The 17,302-nt window shown below is 34.3% G+C and overlaps 1 protein-coding gene across 4 annotated transcripts in view; it reads right to left on the bottom strand.

Moving 5' to 3' along the window:
• MGAT4C (MGAT4 family member C) overlaps nucleotides 1-12,676 on the bottom strand; it is a 729,331-nt gene extending 716,655 nt beyond the window's left edge. For all 4 annotated transcript variants that reach the window (XM_053894595.1, XM_053894597.1, XM_053894596.1 and 1 more), the window contains exon 1: nucleotides 12,367-12,676. The gene's annotated coding sequence lies outside the window, so the exon portion shown is untranslated. The remainder of the gene's footprint in view (nucleotides 1-12,366) is intronic.
• Between the last annotated feature and the right edge of the window lie 4,626 nt (nucleotides 12,677-17,302).

Genomic DNA, 17,302 nt, shown 5'->3' with positions numbered 1-17,302 from the left:
TGTTCAGAGACATAGGCAATTCAAACATAAAAAAGTAGAATTCACTATATCAACAACAAACAAGGGTAAATTCAGGCCAAAGTGCATTCAGAGTTACAAATCAGGGCTCTTTATAATATTAAATGGTACAAATAATGCAGTAGCTATAAATATCAACATATCAAATAAGAATTTCAACATGCATTCACTATAGGAAAAATCTATAGGAAACAGGAGAAAAAGAAACACATTAGTAGAGGAAATTTAATTTCACCTCACTGGACTCTTAACAATTCAAGGAGACACACAACACTTAAAGGTATGAAATATATACAGTTATAATAAATGGTAGATCTGAGTCTCAAACTCATCATCACTGGCTCCAGAGACTAATCTCCTGACCAGCATCCTGTATTGTGATTCTAGACTGCCTCTTGGGTCAGGTAGATAAATATATATTTATATATTTGAAGAGGAGATAGAAAATTTTTCTTCTGGTTAACACAAGAAACAAGTGAAGATGAAGGCTATTAAAGGTTTAAAGGAAAGAAAAAAACAACTACTGAAATAATTTTCTGAAAGAGCAATAGACTGCAGTACTGAGCAGGTTAGTGATTAACAATAGTACTAAGAGCCTATTTTAGGTCAATTTAGAATGATACTGGATGTTTCCCAGAATCCAAGAGCAGAAACTGATGGCATTCAGGACCCAGAAAAGCTACTCAGGCTGTTACTATGTCTGACTCCCAGCTCTATAACTGTGGAGTGTCTCACCAGCCCCCTTCCCTGAGCTTCATTCTACCCTATTGTATTGTTCTCTGAAAACTGCCTTGCTCTGTCCCATTTGCACATAGCCCAGTAATGGCTGCCAAATTCCTGCTCTACTTGACTACCCAGTTTCGGCACCAAATTAAGACTGATTAGAGTTTCTATAACCCTATTCTAAATTCCAGGGAAAGAGAATCTAATTTCTGTAGTTTAGGCCGTGAGTTCATAGTTATCCCACACTAATCTGGGTGGAATACAGTGCAGGTTTGGGCAATTAAAAAAAAAAAAATTGGCTGAAATTGAGGAACTCCAGAAGTCTACTGTAAGTATCAGTCCCATTTTGCACTCAGTAACTTAAGATGTTTACTCAAGTTCAATTTAAAAATTATATGCAAAGTTTTCTTGATATGTCTATGCCCTCAATGATGCCATCACAATCTGGTTAAATGTTGCCTATGTAGCAAAAGCTAAGAGAAAATATTTTTTTTTTTACCCAAAACAGTTCATCACATTTTCACATTTTTAATCCATGGAATGTAAGAATCATAATCAAGAGAATCCAACAGTGTTTTGTGGGTGGTGGGCATGTGTCAAAATGGGATAGTTCATGAGAGTATGTGTGGTTTTCCTTAGGCTGATGTATTACAACATTTCTAGATTGCTTCTGAGAATTGGCGACTGACTTAAATTGAAACAGAGTGGGAATAGTGGATGTTCTGCCAAATCTCAAGTAAAATGTTAACTTTGTGGTTTTATAATTTTAGCCAATGTCTATTTTTTTTCTAAAATATAAAGCACAATAAAATTATTATTTTTATTTCAAAAAAGAAAGATTCTAAAGCCAAATAAAGAAACTCTTTAATTATGTTACTAATCATCTATATTTCTAAAATAACAAAATGTGGTACTTAATTTTTTTTAGAAAATAAGTTCACATTATAATACACAGTAAATTTTAATATCATTATAGAATTAAAATACTTCACTGTAATAAATGAGAAGATACAAGATATTTATTTTCTTTACAGGAAAACAAAGGTCACTTTAGTATGGCACCCTTTCCCAAAATAATTTCAATTGAGCCAAGTAAAAATTGGGCCACATTTGCAACAAAAAAGGGGTAGATTGGCTTTATAGCACCTGTTAAGAATAATGACAGAAAACAGCATTTAATTAGATCCAAATTCTCTGTATTCCTGGTACAACAGTGTGCCTTATAAAATGGGAAAACATCTGAATTCTCTTTAAAAATATAGGCAATGTTTTTTCCTTTGTATTTTCTTCAATAATTGTTTAAGTATTTTTAGAGTGATTGTGTGTGTGTGTGTGTGTGTGTGTGTGTGTGTGTGTTTAATAAACTGAAGTTTCTATTGGATATTGAACTTGAAACCACAAGGTCCAGATCAAAGGAAAGAAGTCATGACTAGAATTGTCGACCTAGATGGAGCTGAAGATCTAGCAGTGGTTGAGACTGCCCAGGTTGAGTAAAACTAAGGGAAAAAAAACAGCAAATAAAACTCAGAGGAATGTATACTGAAGAGATGCACAGAAGAAAAGTATCTTGGAAAGATATGCATTTCTCACACCTAAACTAAGAGAAAGAAAGTGTTGCAGTAAATTCTATGTTTGATTTTCTGATACACTGTGTGTGGCAGAAAAAAAATCCATTGGAAAGTCAAATTGTGCTTCATATCCAAGTTACCTATTTCAAAATAAGAATATGAATAAAGTCAGGGTTCCATGTCAGTAAATCGCAAATAAATGAAGCAGAAAGATCATCATCAAGTATAAACCTCATAAAAAGGTTTACAAGCTGTCTGGGATAGCAGTCAATTTAGAAAATGATAGGAACTATAGAGATAAAAAGGCTAACTCATAGGTGGCCCCAGTCATCCATATGATTTGAAAATTAATGCCTACACTGTTTTCATTAAGTTAGCTAACTCTAAATAGCAAAGTTTAAACAGGTCTCATGTAGTAATTCATGGAAGGTGAGATTAAGTATAGAAAATGTCTAGAAATAGAAAAAAAAGAAGCATTTTAAGTGGAAAATATGTTACAAAAAAAAGTGCAAAATAAAGCTAATTATCTGCAGATTTTATATTTCCATGGTAGTTGATTCAATCAGAAAACATCAAAACTTTTCAATAACTTTTCTATTTTAAACAAGAATAAAAAAATTAACTAGTTTATGTATTTGTCATTTTTATTTCTAATTAGAGATATATTTTATATGTAAGATTATTTATATTTAAGCTTATTTATATTTATATTTAGCATATTTGTATTGTATTATGTATAAGTCACCTTAAGTTTATCAGGTTAGAATACATCATTATGCATCATCTTAATATACTTTCATGCAAATTTTGTTTTTGATTAATTAGCTTTGCTTCCTTCTTAGCTTTTAAAAAAGCAGTCTTGCAAACCTCAATATAGAGTAAATTAATCTGAACATTAGTTTCCAAGTATATATTCATTCTGTGAATAGAGAGAACCTAGGAAAAATAAACAAAATCTTCACTCTTTAAGACTGAGCAACTATAAAAATTAAACTCAGAAACAATCTGTATGTATAATAATTAGTTAATGGATAAATAAAATTTGGTAGGTCCAAAGAATGAGACACTATGTGGCAATGAAAGGGTCCTACAACATGGGTAAACCTTGGAAACAGTGTACTAAGTGAAAGAAGACAGACATAGAAGACTATGTATTGCTTGATTCCATTTATATGAAATATCCAGAGAAGGCAAATATAGAGAGACAGAAAGTAGATTAGTGGTTGACTTGAGTCAGAATGAGAAATGAGAGTGACTTTAAATAGACACACTATTTCTCTTTGTGGTGATGGAAAAGCTCTAAAATTCAATTGTGGGGACAGTTACACAAACAGTAAATATGCTAAAAGTCATTGAACTATATACACTTAAAACTGATGAAGGTTGTGACATATAAATTATACCTCAACGAAGCTGGTTAAAAGGGGGGTTAATGATATAACCATGTATGCATTCCAGAGATCAAAATAAAAAGGAAAATACCCTTCTCTGAAAAAAGTAACCTCATAGGAAAACACAAAGCTCAGTTTTCAGTTGGTGTTAACTTCTAAAAGTACCAAATATGATGCACAGTAGTAGTTTTAAAATAATATGAAAGATTTTTATTTAAAGTTCAGAGCTGGCTGAGTATTCCCACCTACCAGTGAAAATAAAGGATGGTTACAAATACTAGCAAGATACGACATGCAAAATATTTATCTAATGATAATAATTTAGCATGCATATAATTATATAGTCTGTATACCTTCTATAAGCAGCTCCTAAATAACTACTAAACTTTGCCGTCCTTTAAACATTATTACAATTAAAAACCATTTTGAAGGACTATTTCAAATCAACAGTTGAATATAATGCAATATTCAAAACTTTCTATGACTTTAATATACATATACATTCAAGTCATTTAAATTCCATCCAATCAAAAGACCATTATACTTTCCCTCTGTTATTCTCATTTTATTCGAGCAAAAATTATCAAGTGCATTTATAACTTAGAAATGGTTTCAGTGACCCACAGCAAAAGACTAAGGCTGCAATAATTGTTTTGACATTAATAATGTTTTGAGGCACAAGTGTTTCGTTTTTTGTTTGTTTTATAATTGTTGTTTCTCCAGGGGAAAAAAAAACTGATCATTTTCTTGTTTGAATTCTGACTTGTCTTTTACATTACAGAGCTTGAAAAAAACCTTAAGGTAACATTTCAGCAGCCTCCTCACAATAACTTCACTCTGTTTGTTTCTCTTATCCAAAGACAGAAGTACTAGATAAAAGTAAAAAGAATGACAAAGCACATTTTTCATAGTTATCTATGATTCTTTGTACTGCATCTATGTGGTGAAAAACAAAAATGCATAGATAAACACGCCTTGGAAATGATTGTTTAATAAGCAATGAAAATGGTGTATTGCTGGATTTTGCATCATGAATGCATAAGGTGAAATTCTAGTATATAGTGTATGTACACATACGTATCTATGTTTACATCTATGCCGGCTGCCAATCTGTGGCCAGATCTGCCTGTCCATGTTAGAGCATGGGTCTGAGTTTCACTGTCTTCCCTTGCCTCTTCATCAATTTCCCTGTGGTCTGTATCTACTTGCCTATGCTTGCTTATCTGACTGCCTATTCATCCACATCTCTCTGTAGTATGTTTCTGGCTGGCTGTCAGTTTTCCTGTCCCATAGATTGGTCTGACAATCCCTACCCTATTATCTGTTCCTATCTGTCAATATTTCTCCACAGTTACTTGTCAGCCTGTCCTGTTTGCATAATGTGTCTATGATTCTATGTGTACATAGGTGCAGATTAAAATTTTCCTTTAGTCTAGATTTAGTCTATAATCGACCCTATGATCTATGTGGGTGTTGACCAAAGATTTGGGCATAGCTAGAAGGGGTTTCCAAATAAAAATAAGACTTGAAACTAATGCCAAATAAATTGTTCTCAGAGTCAAAAAAGAATACATAATAACTTAAACCCCTCAGAGAATTATTTTTATGGGAATATCCCATTCCCAGCATTATCCTCAAGATCAAACCTATTCCTACCCCTGTTGACAACCTAAAACTGTTCTTCTTCTTTTGCAGTGCAAACCTTCATCCCCTCATGTAAATTCTGCCCATTCTCATAAAGATTTTCCCCTTCCTAAAATATTCCCATTTTTTTTTACCCCACAAGAATAATCCAAGTGAGTAAAAAAAATCCTAGTAGAACATTTTCTAAAGCTTAAGTTTTGTGAAAAATAGCGTTGAGTAAAAGAAGGGTGGGAGAGAACTGCAAAATAACCTAGGGTGGTATTTAATGCTCTAATTCCTATGTATTTCGAGGTCCACTTGCTGGTAAGATGAGAAGATGAATCTCAATATTGTGTCTGTGAACTAAAGATCTGCTTTTTAACTCACCCATGGGTAATCCTTGGAAGAACACAAACACACATGACACTCAGAGACATGCACACAAATGCCTTCACACAGACATTCACATGGCCACTTCATAAAGTACTTTATGTACTTCATAAAGACAAAAATAGTTTTAGAGAGAGTAAATACAAATACACATTAAAGAAAAACAATTCCTGAGCAACAGAATGCTCATAGTTATCCACCTATCCCAAAGAATATAACCAAAGAGAGTTTACTTTGGTTTTGCTCTACAGCGTCCAGGGACCTAATAAAGCCTAAAATAACAGGACCCATTGTAATAATCTTCTAAATAAGGCTAGTGCTTTATTTGAGGTTCTACGTATACATATGCATACATTTTAATAACTGGACAATATAACTAAAAGCTGAAACTCTTAACACTGCTTATGTACTTTGTCGATTTTGGCAGGTGATAGACAACCTTCCACTTTATGATGATTACATTTCTTATATTCGATGTGGACATCTGACAATATCACAAGGATTTCTTCTGCTAATGAAGTAACAGAAGAATAATTTATGAAGTAGGTCAACTGTACTCACATTGCATAGTAGTACTGGCCTATTTTTTTTCTTTTCAAAGGTGTTCTACCAAATTCAGATATGGCTAGGAAATATGATTCAGTTCTACAGAAGTACTGAAGGCATATCAGATGTATTGATGAAATTAAAAAGGACAATCCAGGAATTCACACAACACACAACATATGCTTCTTAGATTTAAAGCAGAATTGCCACCTGGCAAAGTTTTCATTTGAACAGGTCCTGCTTTGAGCAGATTCAAACCTACTACCTGTTGATTCCATTAAAATAACTAGAAGTAATACAGTATTTACACCCAGTAGTCAGTTTGTTTATTAATTACTTTCCATACAATATGAATTACTAAAGTATTAACTTACTTATATGCAAAATTAATATGAAATTCCTGTGAGTTTTAAAATTATACCATTTTGCTCTTTAGGCCTTCTGTGATGAGCCTAACCTCTTTATCCATACTCATTTGCTATATGATATTTTGAAGACAAAAAAAGTCCTAGAAAGACAATTCATGCTCTCCATAAAAAAGGCAAACAGAAATTACATAATTAACTAGAAAACTATCATACTTACTACATTCACATAAAAATGTGGGATTGAAATAAGCACCACATCATTTCCCTCTCTTTCACCTGAATTGTGTTTGGTATGTATTTTTCCACATTTTCACAGCTGTTCTTACAGTTAACATAAAATGCTGCCATGATCTGAGAGCCATTAGAGTATAGTAGTTAAATGCCAGACTCTGAGCCTAAGATTCTCTATCCAAACCTTGGGTAGCCACTAAGCTACTTATGTTAAATAACCACAGGCAACTGCTTCATGTCTCCCCGTCTCGATTTCCATATCAGGAAAATGATTATAGCAACAGCTACCAGGCTGTTGGTAGGATTAACATGAGAAAATATATGTTGTGTTTAGAATAGTCTTTGGCCCACAGAATGTACTCAGCAAATACAAAATGCTATTATTAATATTTTCATATGCCATTTAACTTATGGCTTTAAAGGGTCAATTAAGAGTGGAAATATTATGCTCTATAGATATCCACATCAAATTGAGGTATATGAAGGGATTTGGGAAGACTAAAAGGATAAAGTTATATTTTTAGGCTAAAAATCAGTGGTACCATCTGCAAAGTAGACTATCCTATGCAAAAACATGGAAGCTTAGGGCTATCTTTTGCCCAAACCTTGGAAGATCTTTCTATTCTAGGACGAGGTTTGGCAAACTATGCTCATGGCCAAATATGACCCCTGAAAGGATTTGTTTTCTTGTTTTTGTTTGTTGTTTTTATTTTTTTTGTTTGTTTTACATCTTTAAAGGGGTGATAAGGAAAGAGAAGAAGGAGGAGGAATATGTGGAAAAGAGCTTAGTGGTTCCAAAAAATCTAAAATGTTTACTGTATTTGTTTTCTAGGGCTGTTGGAATAAAGTGCCACAGACTGGGTGGCTTAAACAACAGAAATTTTTTTTTCCCTCACAATTCTGGAGGCTAGAAGTTGAGATCAAAGTGTCAGGAGAGCTGTTTTTTTCTGAGTCCTCTGTCTCAGCTAATAAACAGCTACCTTTTCCTGGTGTCTTTACATGGTCTTTCCTCTATACGCATCTGTGTCTACATTTCCTCTTCTGATAAAGACACCAGTCATACTGGGTTAGGGTTTACCTTGATGACCTCACTGTAACTTAAGCGCTTCTTTAAAAACCCTGTCTCCAAATACACTCACATTATGAGGTACCAAGAATTAGAACTTTAGCATATGAATTTTAGGGAGAAACAATTCAGCCTACAATTTTTGTTGGTTGGCCTAACCCATGTTCTAGAAGCCTGAGGAAGTTACATCTGTCATGTGAATCAGTGTCTTCTTTGTGTCTCCTTTACTATACATTTGTCAATACAAATGGAGACACAAGGAGAGAATCACTAAGCTCAAAGATATCTGCTTTCCCATTAAGAGTCTGCTGAGGGAAAAACATCTCAAGGAATTGGTAGTTAAGCTGTTTAAGTCAAGGAGCAGGGCTGACTTAATGAAAATAGTTACTTCCTGGAAGCCATAGGCAAAAGAAAAATGTAGGTGAACACATACCTGGGTCCCTCAAAAGAGATCTGATAATCACATTGAATAACAGGAAACCCAATATCAGGGATGGGCCTGAAGATGGTAATGTTATGATTGCAACAAAACTCATTACCGTTTTTTAGTACTTATATCAACAAGCCCCTGTAACACTACTTTATTATATTTTGTCATTCAGTCCACACAACCACATGAATATTATTATTACCCTTCACACACATTTACAAATTAGACAACTGAGTTGGAATTAGAACATAGGTTCTAGTCACCTTGAGTACTAAATGAAAATACCCAAAGTTTGGAATTAAACAACAGAACAAGAAATTCAAGGTCTTGTGGAAAATGAAGTCAGATGCCTAAACCTTCACCTTATTGGTGAGTAGGTTGATTCACTGATTTTAAGACAGGATTGACACCGACAACAGATATTGATTCAAAACAACAAAAACAATAAAAAGTATAGCTTTTCAGCAGGTACTTGCTTTTATGTCCACATCTTGATCCAGTCATAATGTGCTAGATAATTTCCAGTAACACACTTTCAAAATACTTACTTGGTGGTTCCCCTTTATAAAAAGGGGCATTTGTAAATCTATTTCCAAATTCCAAAACAAAGCTATATGAGAGAGTTGTATGATGCTTAATTTACCTCCCCACAGGACTCAGAATATTAAAGTAGGTATATGCTTAACTCAATATGAAATGCATCTGAGAAATTCAGACTCAGAATTTTTCAGCAGTCTTATGACCTAAAGAAAGCAGCTTCTAGCTTGGATTTGCATACTATTTTTGTAAAGATTCAAACTCACAGTTAAGGTCAACATCTGGCTGGATTGAACATTCACATTTAACAGTTCCACTCTCATTAAAAACTGGTTAGCTTTTTTCAAAGCAAAAGCTGTCTTTTGTTTTAAGAAAAGTATTCATATATTTTCTTTGTTCCTTGCAGGGGTGGATTTGTATGCTTAAACTACTCTGCGCCGTTAGGATTTGAGGCCATCTCACTAGACAAGCCACTGTAGCAAAATAAAACGCAAACTAAAGGAGCAAAGGGCACAGCATAATGAGCAAGAGGATTTACTGGCTTCTCTTCTATTTCCATATCTTTTGGGAGAAGAGAAAAGTGGGAAAATGAGATACAGTTCTATCTGCTTTCCCTGGAAAGGTATGGTGGAAAATTTAGCTGTTTGATAGCCATAGAGAATATGCCAACCTATCTCTCAAGCTAATCTTAATTTCTAATTTTATCTGTGTATGACTCATGCAGAGTACTTTAGTGCTGAGCAATAACTACATGCTCAATACATTATTTCCATTACTAAAACTGTTAAACAATGGATCTATGATAATACACATGTACACACACACACACATGCATATCGAAGAAAGATGAGTCAAGGTAGTTTCAATTGGTACATTCTATATGTAAAACTCTGATGAAATGCATTCAGAAATAAGTACTGTTCATTGAATGTATGCTGTGCACACACTATGTGTTTGTTAATTAAATTGCGTGATCTTTACTACCCACAAGAATCTAAAGAGTAGATTCCATTATCTCTATCATACAGCTAATGGGAGATAGGTATGTAGAAGACTAATTAACTTACACAGACTTGTTTCACACAGTTAAATCTAGTTTTTCTTATCCTCAATCCAATGTTCTGCCTATAATGACATTTTGACATATGGAACACAGTAAAGGGGGTATTTGAATACAACTGGATGATAAGTCCGGGTTCCTCAGTACAGTTGAATGCAAATCATTGACTGAATATAGGATATTTCATGTCTTCCATGCACATAAGCAGCCACTAAAGAGCCAGCTTTAATTGCCTTCCTCTTTGGGCACCAATTAGAAGTCCTGAAATATTAATAAACTGGCTGATTTAGGAAAAAATACCATTACATACTTCCTTCCTATATACTGCTTTGAAACACCAGATCATGGGCACTCAATAAATATTAAATATTTAACAGCAACTAATAAAATGAAATTATAGTAATATATTTTGCAACAAACTCACCATTAGATGAAGTAAAACAAGTTTTAGCACTAGACCTGGAAGCTGAGCAGATTTAGAGAGCTGGGTAAAAATGAACCCTATAGGGAGGCAAGAGACACTAGCATGATATGATAGAAAGGTTAATAAGAGGTCAGAGCAATAAAAATTTTTATTGCAATTTGACAACTAAAACTACCCCTCCTGATTTGCATATTTGTTCTATTCATCTAACATCAAAAATACCGATGAAAGGATGTATTATTAAGCTGCTGCCATATCTTCCCTATGCTTAAATAAATAAATAAATAAATAAATAAATAAATAAATAAATAAAGTGGAATCACTTTAGCTTTGGCATTCATAAGTCAACGAATTGTAAACGTCTGAGACACTCAGGAGTGTATGCAGTTTCAGGGAGCGTGCTCCTGTAGATTTGTATTAGAGCTGCAAGTTACTGGGGAAGAAACCAGGCTGGAAAAAAGCTCACTTTTTTTTTTTTCCTTAAGTGAGTGGAGGGAAAATGTTTCATAAAGAAAGCTTGCCAAATGGAGGAATCCATAGGGAAACCTTAATTTAAACCCCCGTTCCTCAATTCTTGTAAGATTCATGAAAAAAGAAGCACTTAAAAGTACACTTTGAGGACTCTCTTCTCCTTCCTCTTTTCCATTTTTTGCCTTTTACAGTCCCTCTGAGGATAAGAGAGAATAAACTCCAAGTTACTGTCTGGGTGACTCAATCCTTCTTCTCCATCTCCTTTATTCTTCTAATAGTCTCTCAAATGCTCCAAAGAAATGAGAACACATTGAACAAGTGCTCTCGTGAAGCTGAGCCACCATTTCTTCTCCCAAGCCTGTGATTAACCCACTGATGGCTCCACAAACTCTGTGTTCCAGTCCAAATACAGTAGCAGGTATACCACACTCCAGGTTAAATACACCTGCTCTTCTGCCCATTCTAATAGTCATTTTTACCATGGAAGACTATGTGCACCATGGTAGGTTTCACTGAGCCTACTCACACAACAGCATGACACTTGAAGACATCAAAAGCCCTGATATCATATTTTTAATTTTCATAAACTTACTGTGATTACTACGTGTGTGCTTTCTTTCCTACACTCCCACTCACATTCTGACACAGAACACCCTCTTACACATATACCTTTAACTTTTAGGAAACAGGCATGGAAGTCACCCCTCTTCCTGTTCTAATGTGTCATAGATATAATAAGCTAAATTTCAGTGCAGGATAAGCTTTGCCCATTTTTTTGGTTCAGCTAATACTCAGAAGTTTTCCAGCTTTTAACATTTTACTCTGCTAAACAGTTTTGTGTACTTCATAGATGTATAGAGGTTTTTTCACTTCATCAAAGTTGAATAATAAATTTTTATGATTTGCATATTTTCCTAAAATGTAACATTAATTTGAGGAAGAGTCTTTCAAACTTAAAAACAAAGATCTTTAAAGCCAGCAAAGTTCACTAATATAACATTCTCATGAAGACTCCCAATAGAATCTCTTTAAATTAAATACTTTTATCATTCATATATTTAAATACCATAAATATCAATGGCACCAAAATTAATAACAGCATTTGAGACAAAGTTTGTATTTGAGAATACATGGAGGAAACATCACGATTATGTAAAAATATTTTTAAACTGTATAAGGTTAGCTGAGTTTCCAAAGTATGTATTTCCCTTCATTATACGCTGCAGCTATGGAAAATCCTCAAGAGAATTAATATGAACTTATGATAATGCAGCCTGCAGCACGGTTTTGTTTTGGTTTCGCCTGTTTTTGCTGACAATGCAATTCAAACTAGCCTCTACTAATCTTTACTGTAGGAGTCAGATTATTCACCTATAAACATGCAGCAATAAAGTGTCATTCTTTAGTCAATACCGACTACTTAACATCTTTCTCTTTTTTCCCCGGTTTGGATCTCTAGCTCATTAGATCGTTACCTGATAAATAGGAGAGGGTAATGAATTGAGAAAATAACTACGTACCTTCAGAGAAAACCTGCCCGATAACAATAATCCATTAGAAAACTGGCAATATCCTCTGATCTATTGCCCGCAAAGCTATGACTTGATGGAGAGTTTCATTCCCTGGGCTCAGTTCTCCAGAAGAAAATCAGCACAATTTAAATATTTCTTGGAATGTGACAGCTCTCCAGATCCCTGGTTGCATTCTGTTCCCCAGGGACGGCAATCTGGTGTTCCTGTGTGCATAGAGCAGTGAAGATGAATTGAAAATGCTTGAGATAAATTAGGAATGGCTAAGTTAAAATTGTCTCTGCTCCAGACTCTCTCATCTGCAGTCTGTAAGCCTGTTTTTCTGTGAAAAAGCTAGATGGCAGGCTGCCTCAGTAAGTTCTTCTTAAGCGACACAGAGCATTTTCAATGAAGAAAAATTCTCCCATTATCTAAGCTAATGTGACTGCTGCTAAATCTAGTTTCTAAAGTGTCTACTGGCATGAAATTCATTTTCACTATTGCTTTCTTTCAAACTACAGTCTAGAATCCATACTATCATGCTACATACATTTCTATCTGAGAGAAACATTTAAACTTTTCAGCTAACATATTAAATCATATCCCTTTTGCAGTTTTAAAGATCATTTGTGTACAGAACATGCCTTCTTTAGGTCCTAAAGCCATTTTGCGTTATTGTATAATATGTAGAAGGTTTTGTTTTAAATTGTATGTTAATATGAATAATTGTATTTTTTATTAACAATCACTTCTTTTAATTCAATTCCACAAAGAAGTGCATCATTTTCAACACTAGTTATAATTCAAAACTTATATACAAATAGAAAAGGGGATGTGGAATCCTAATAAGTGACCACAGAAGTAAATATTGACTCTTTGAATATCATCGTAAAGAAAATAAGATGTTCCAAATTAAACCATGCTTCATAAATTATTCTCCTTCTAAATTAAAGCAAGCCATTTTTGAATTCTGTTTATTTCAGTTGAATGATTTGTTGTGATATATTTTTTCTGCTGAATTAGACAATTCTTTTAGAATTTTAATAATATTCTGGATTTGAGACTCAGTACACTTTACTTGGTGTGTTGGAAATACACAAAACACAGAAGGGTTATCAAAATTTTCAGCTCGATTTCTCTACTTGCATTTTCTATATGAAACACTTTTTACTTTATCAGAAAGGACAGTTAAGACTATCATCACCCATGAGCTCATGTACATGTTTTTAAATGCTGCTAAAAACAAAACAAAACAATACTATCTTTCTATAACTCTCTTCATGGCATTCTGTAATGCTCTATGTCTGGTTACTTCTCCTGTAAATAAAGGGTTCCTTCCAAGACAAAAATGAGGTGTATACATTGTGAGGGAAGCAAAGACGATATAGTGACCTGAGAGCCAAAAGATAAAGCAAATCGAATTTTTCCTTTTTTCTCCACCCACCCTGTAGCTGTGGCTGATCACTTTACTCAGGAAGGTGGAGGGAAGAAGAAATAGGAGATGTGAAAGGAAACACCCTAGCAAATGCCCCTGCCTTTCTCCCTCTTCAGAAGTGGCAACTCTATAGCTATCACTGGGGAAAAAACACAAGAAAGTCCAAAAGAATTAGCTTCAGTATCCCAGTTGGGAATTATAGTTATCCAGTAGATTTTCAAAGACCACAAAAGGAAAGGAAAGGAAAGGAAGAAATAAAGGGAAGGAGGAAAGCTACTTATCATTCTCAAATGCTGTTTTTATAATGACCATGGTGTTTAGGACTCAAGATACATAAAGCAAATGAAAAATGATAGAAGTTAATATATCTAATAGCTGACCATTGAGTGCTATCCAACTGCATTGTACACATGTGTATTGAGCATCTCAGTTAAAATAACAATTACAGTAGTGAACAAGGCACATACTTTTAAGAGTTTCAGATGTATATCTCCACTTATAAATTATCAATTTTACTAACACTATGTCACAGCAATAAATTCAGGAACTCATGCAATTATATGTGAGTGATACCTGAACTATTCCTGGGGTATTAGGTCTTCTTTATTATAGGAAGTAACATTTAGGAAAAGACTAAGTAAATCCTGATTAAAAGGATAAGGATTATTTCCAGGCACTGGGAACAAAACCCAGGGGAAATATGTATATTACATTTGGATAACTGAGGATAATTCAGTATTGCTCAAGTGTAGAGTGAGGTATGAAGGGCATATAAAGAGATGTGTCTAGAGAGATAATGAGTCATTTATGCTATATAAAGGAGTTCGGACTTTATTTTTGAATGAAGAGTCATCGAGGGCTGTTAAATAGAGGTGAAAAATAATCATATTTGCATTTTAGGAAGATCACTCTTCACATCATGCTAGTCAGGTAAAAAGCATCGCCACATGCCTAGTTTGCCAAGACAAAAACTTAGCAGTCATACTATTTACACTTTCTTCCTTCACTTCTAATATCCAGATTATTATCAATTGATTCTACCTTCTTTAAAACCTTTTGTTATTTCTAGCTTTCATGGCATTATTTCTAGCTTTCACCATCTCTTATCTGTATAAAGACAAGAACCTTTTATTTCATTTCCGTTTCAAGTACTTTCCTACTTCAACACCTTTTACCTAGCTGTCAATTCTTTCTAGAGTATACATGTTATATTATTCTCCTGCTTACAACAATTTATTTACTCATCATCACCTGAAGAATAACGCCGAAGTCTTTAAGATGATCTGCAAGTGTTGGCTCGAAACTGTGGGAGCATCCGGGATGCAGTCTGAAACTGGCCCCCATATGCAAAGGACAGGGAGAGACAGAAGAAGAAGGGCACTCCAATGGGTAGATGGCAAGTTTAATAAGCAAGAGAACTTATGTAGGAGGCTTGTCTTGAGTGGCTGCAATGAGGAGCTCTCCATACCTGCCCTAAGCTTAAAGGTTTCCATAGAGGCTTTAACTGGACTCTGTTACAGTTACTCTCCCAAGGCTGCATCCCACAGCAGTACATTCACTCCAAGGACAGAAGAGGGTGCGAAGAGCCTCGGACTGCTCAGGTCCACTCAGGGTCAGAGGTCATATCCTCTTGATGACCCCCTCTAACAACAAGATTTGACTGTGTTGCTTTCTCAATTGACACCTACCCTGACAGGATTGCAACCTTATGGGGAAAAACAATGATGAACCACATCGTTGGGTTTTACCTCTAAGACCTCTACACATGCTGCCGCTTGTACCTAGAGTATTTCACTAGAACTGTGGAGCTAGAGATTTCCTTTATATGGAATTCCTACATATGGAATGTTTTGGTTAAATATTACTTTGTCTTTGAAACCATCCTGATTCCCTCAAATAGAGTTAATTTTATGCTCTGAGCTAATGCTTGTCTTGTGATGGTTTGGTGACCATCTCAGTAAAGTCAATTTTCACGTAAAATATATATCCCTTTTTGGAAATCATTCTCCCCTCCCCTCTCTTCTCTTTAGATTTCTCTTTTTCTTTCTTTCTCCCTCCCTTTCCTCCTTCCTTAGCAATTTATGCCTGCTTTTCACTTTCATATATCTGTGTTGATTTATACATTTTGAGTTTGTGGTGAATATGGCACACCTCAGTTCTCTTGTCATCTATTTTTTCCTTATACTTTCATTTATATTTTTCCACTTCTCTCTTTTACTACTTTTCCCACCTTTTTTTTCTCCTTTTCATTTTGTCTTCTATATTTTTCTATACCTCTTGTGTCTTTCTTTTCTGCAGGTTTGCTCCATTTCTCCCCTATCCTCCTCTTTTTTGATCCCTTCCTATTTTTTTTTAGGTTTTTATTTAAATTCAAGTTAGTTACCATACAGTATAATATTAGTTTCAAGTGTACAATATAGTGGTTCAACACTTCCATACAATACCTGGGGCTCATCACAGCAAGTGATCCCCATCACCTATTTCACCCAACCCCCCACCCACCTCCCCTCTGGTAATCCTCCATTTGTTCTCTATAGTTAAGAGTCCCTTGCTTAGAAGGGACTTTTTCTTAGAAGAAAAAACAAGACCTTGAAACCATCTTACTAAGTTTTGGAGAAATATACTAAAAAATTCTCCAGATGATGAACATTCTCATTTTCATATTATCTTCAATTAACATGATGCAAAGCTAAGTTGTGGTAAGGGTTGCATTTCATTTCCATTACATAGTTGTGTTACAGGCCTACAGAAATTCGCTTTTTAGTTATTTTGTTATTAAACACCTGGTTCTCTGCAAGCTCTTTGTAAAATACTACTTTCCCACTTGCAATTTCAATTAATATATAAAGAGACTGAATGTATACTAAAATTAATTTTATTATTAATAAATGATAAAGCAGAAAGAGAGGGAGAGGGAGAATCTCAAGCTGGCTCTGCTCTGTCAGTGTAGAGCCCGACATAGGGCTCAATATCACAAACCATAAGATCATGACCTCACCCAAAATCAAGAGTCAGACACATAATTGACTGAGTCACCCAGATGACCTCCCACAAATTATTTTTATTAGCAATAATCAGAATGAAGATTTATTTCCTTTGTCACTATATATGATTATTAAAATAACTCATTTTCTCTTAGTTTTATTTTAGCTGTAGCAGTCTAAAAATGTGGCTTATTTTATTTAAAAAAATCAATCAACATTTAGACCTTTTTAAATTACATTTTTAAATTTTCATAACTGATTTATCCTGAAAAAGTTATTAGAGTGACTGACTTTATAACATGGAGATGATTGCAACATGATGAAGTTAAAAATAAAATAAACATAGAAATAGCATCTTGCTTATAAATAAATGCATTTATAAATAAAAGAGACATAAGTTATGTAGATAAGAAATATATATATGTGAGGTTTAATAAAAGACAACTTATATATAACATCTTTCTAAACTGACAGCATTGAACAGAAAAAGAGACTTGCATTAAAACATATAATAAATATTGAACTTAGG

Source organism: Panthera pardus, unplaced genomic scaffold (assembly GCF_024362965.1).
Source record: "Panthera pardus isolate Hobbes unplaced genomic scaffold, ASM2436296v1 HiC_scaffold_6, whole genome shotgun sequence".
Classification (NCBI taxonomy): domain Eukaryota; kingdom Metazoa; phylum Chordata; class Mammalia; order Carnivora; family Felidae; genus Panthera; species Panthera pardus.
Note: the sequence above shows the minus strand (reverse complement) of the source record. Positions and strands in the feature narration are given on the sequence as shown.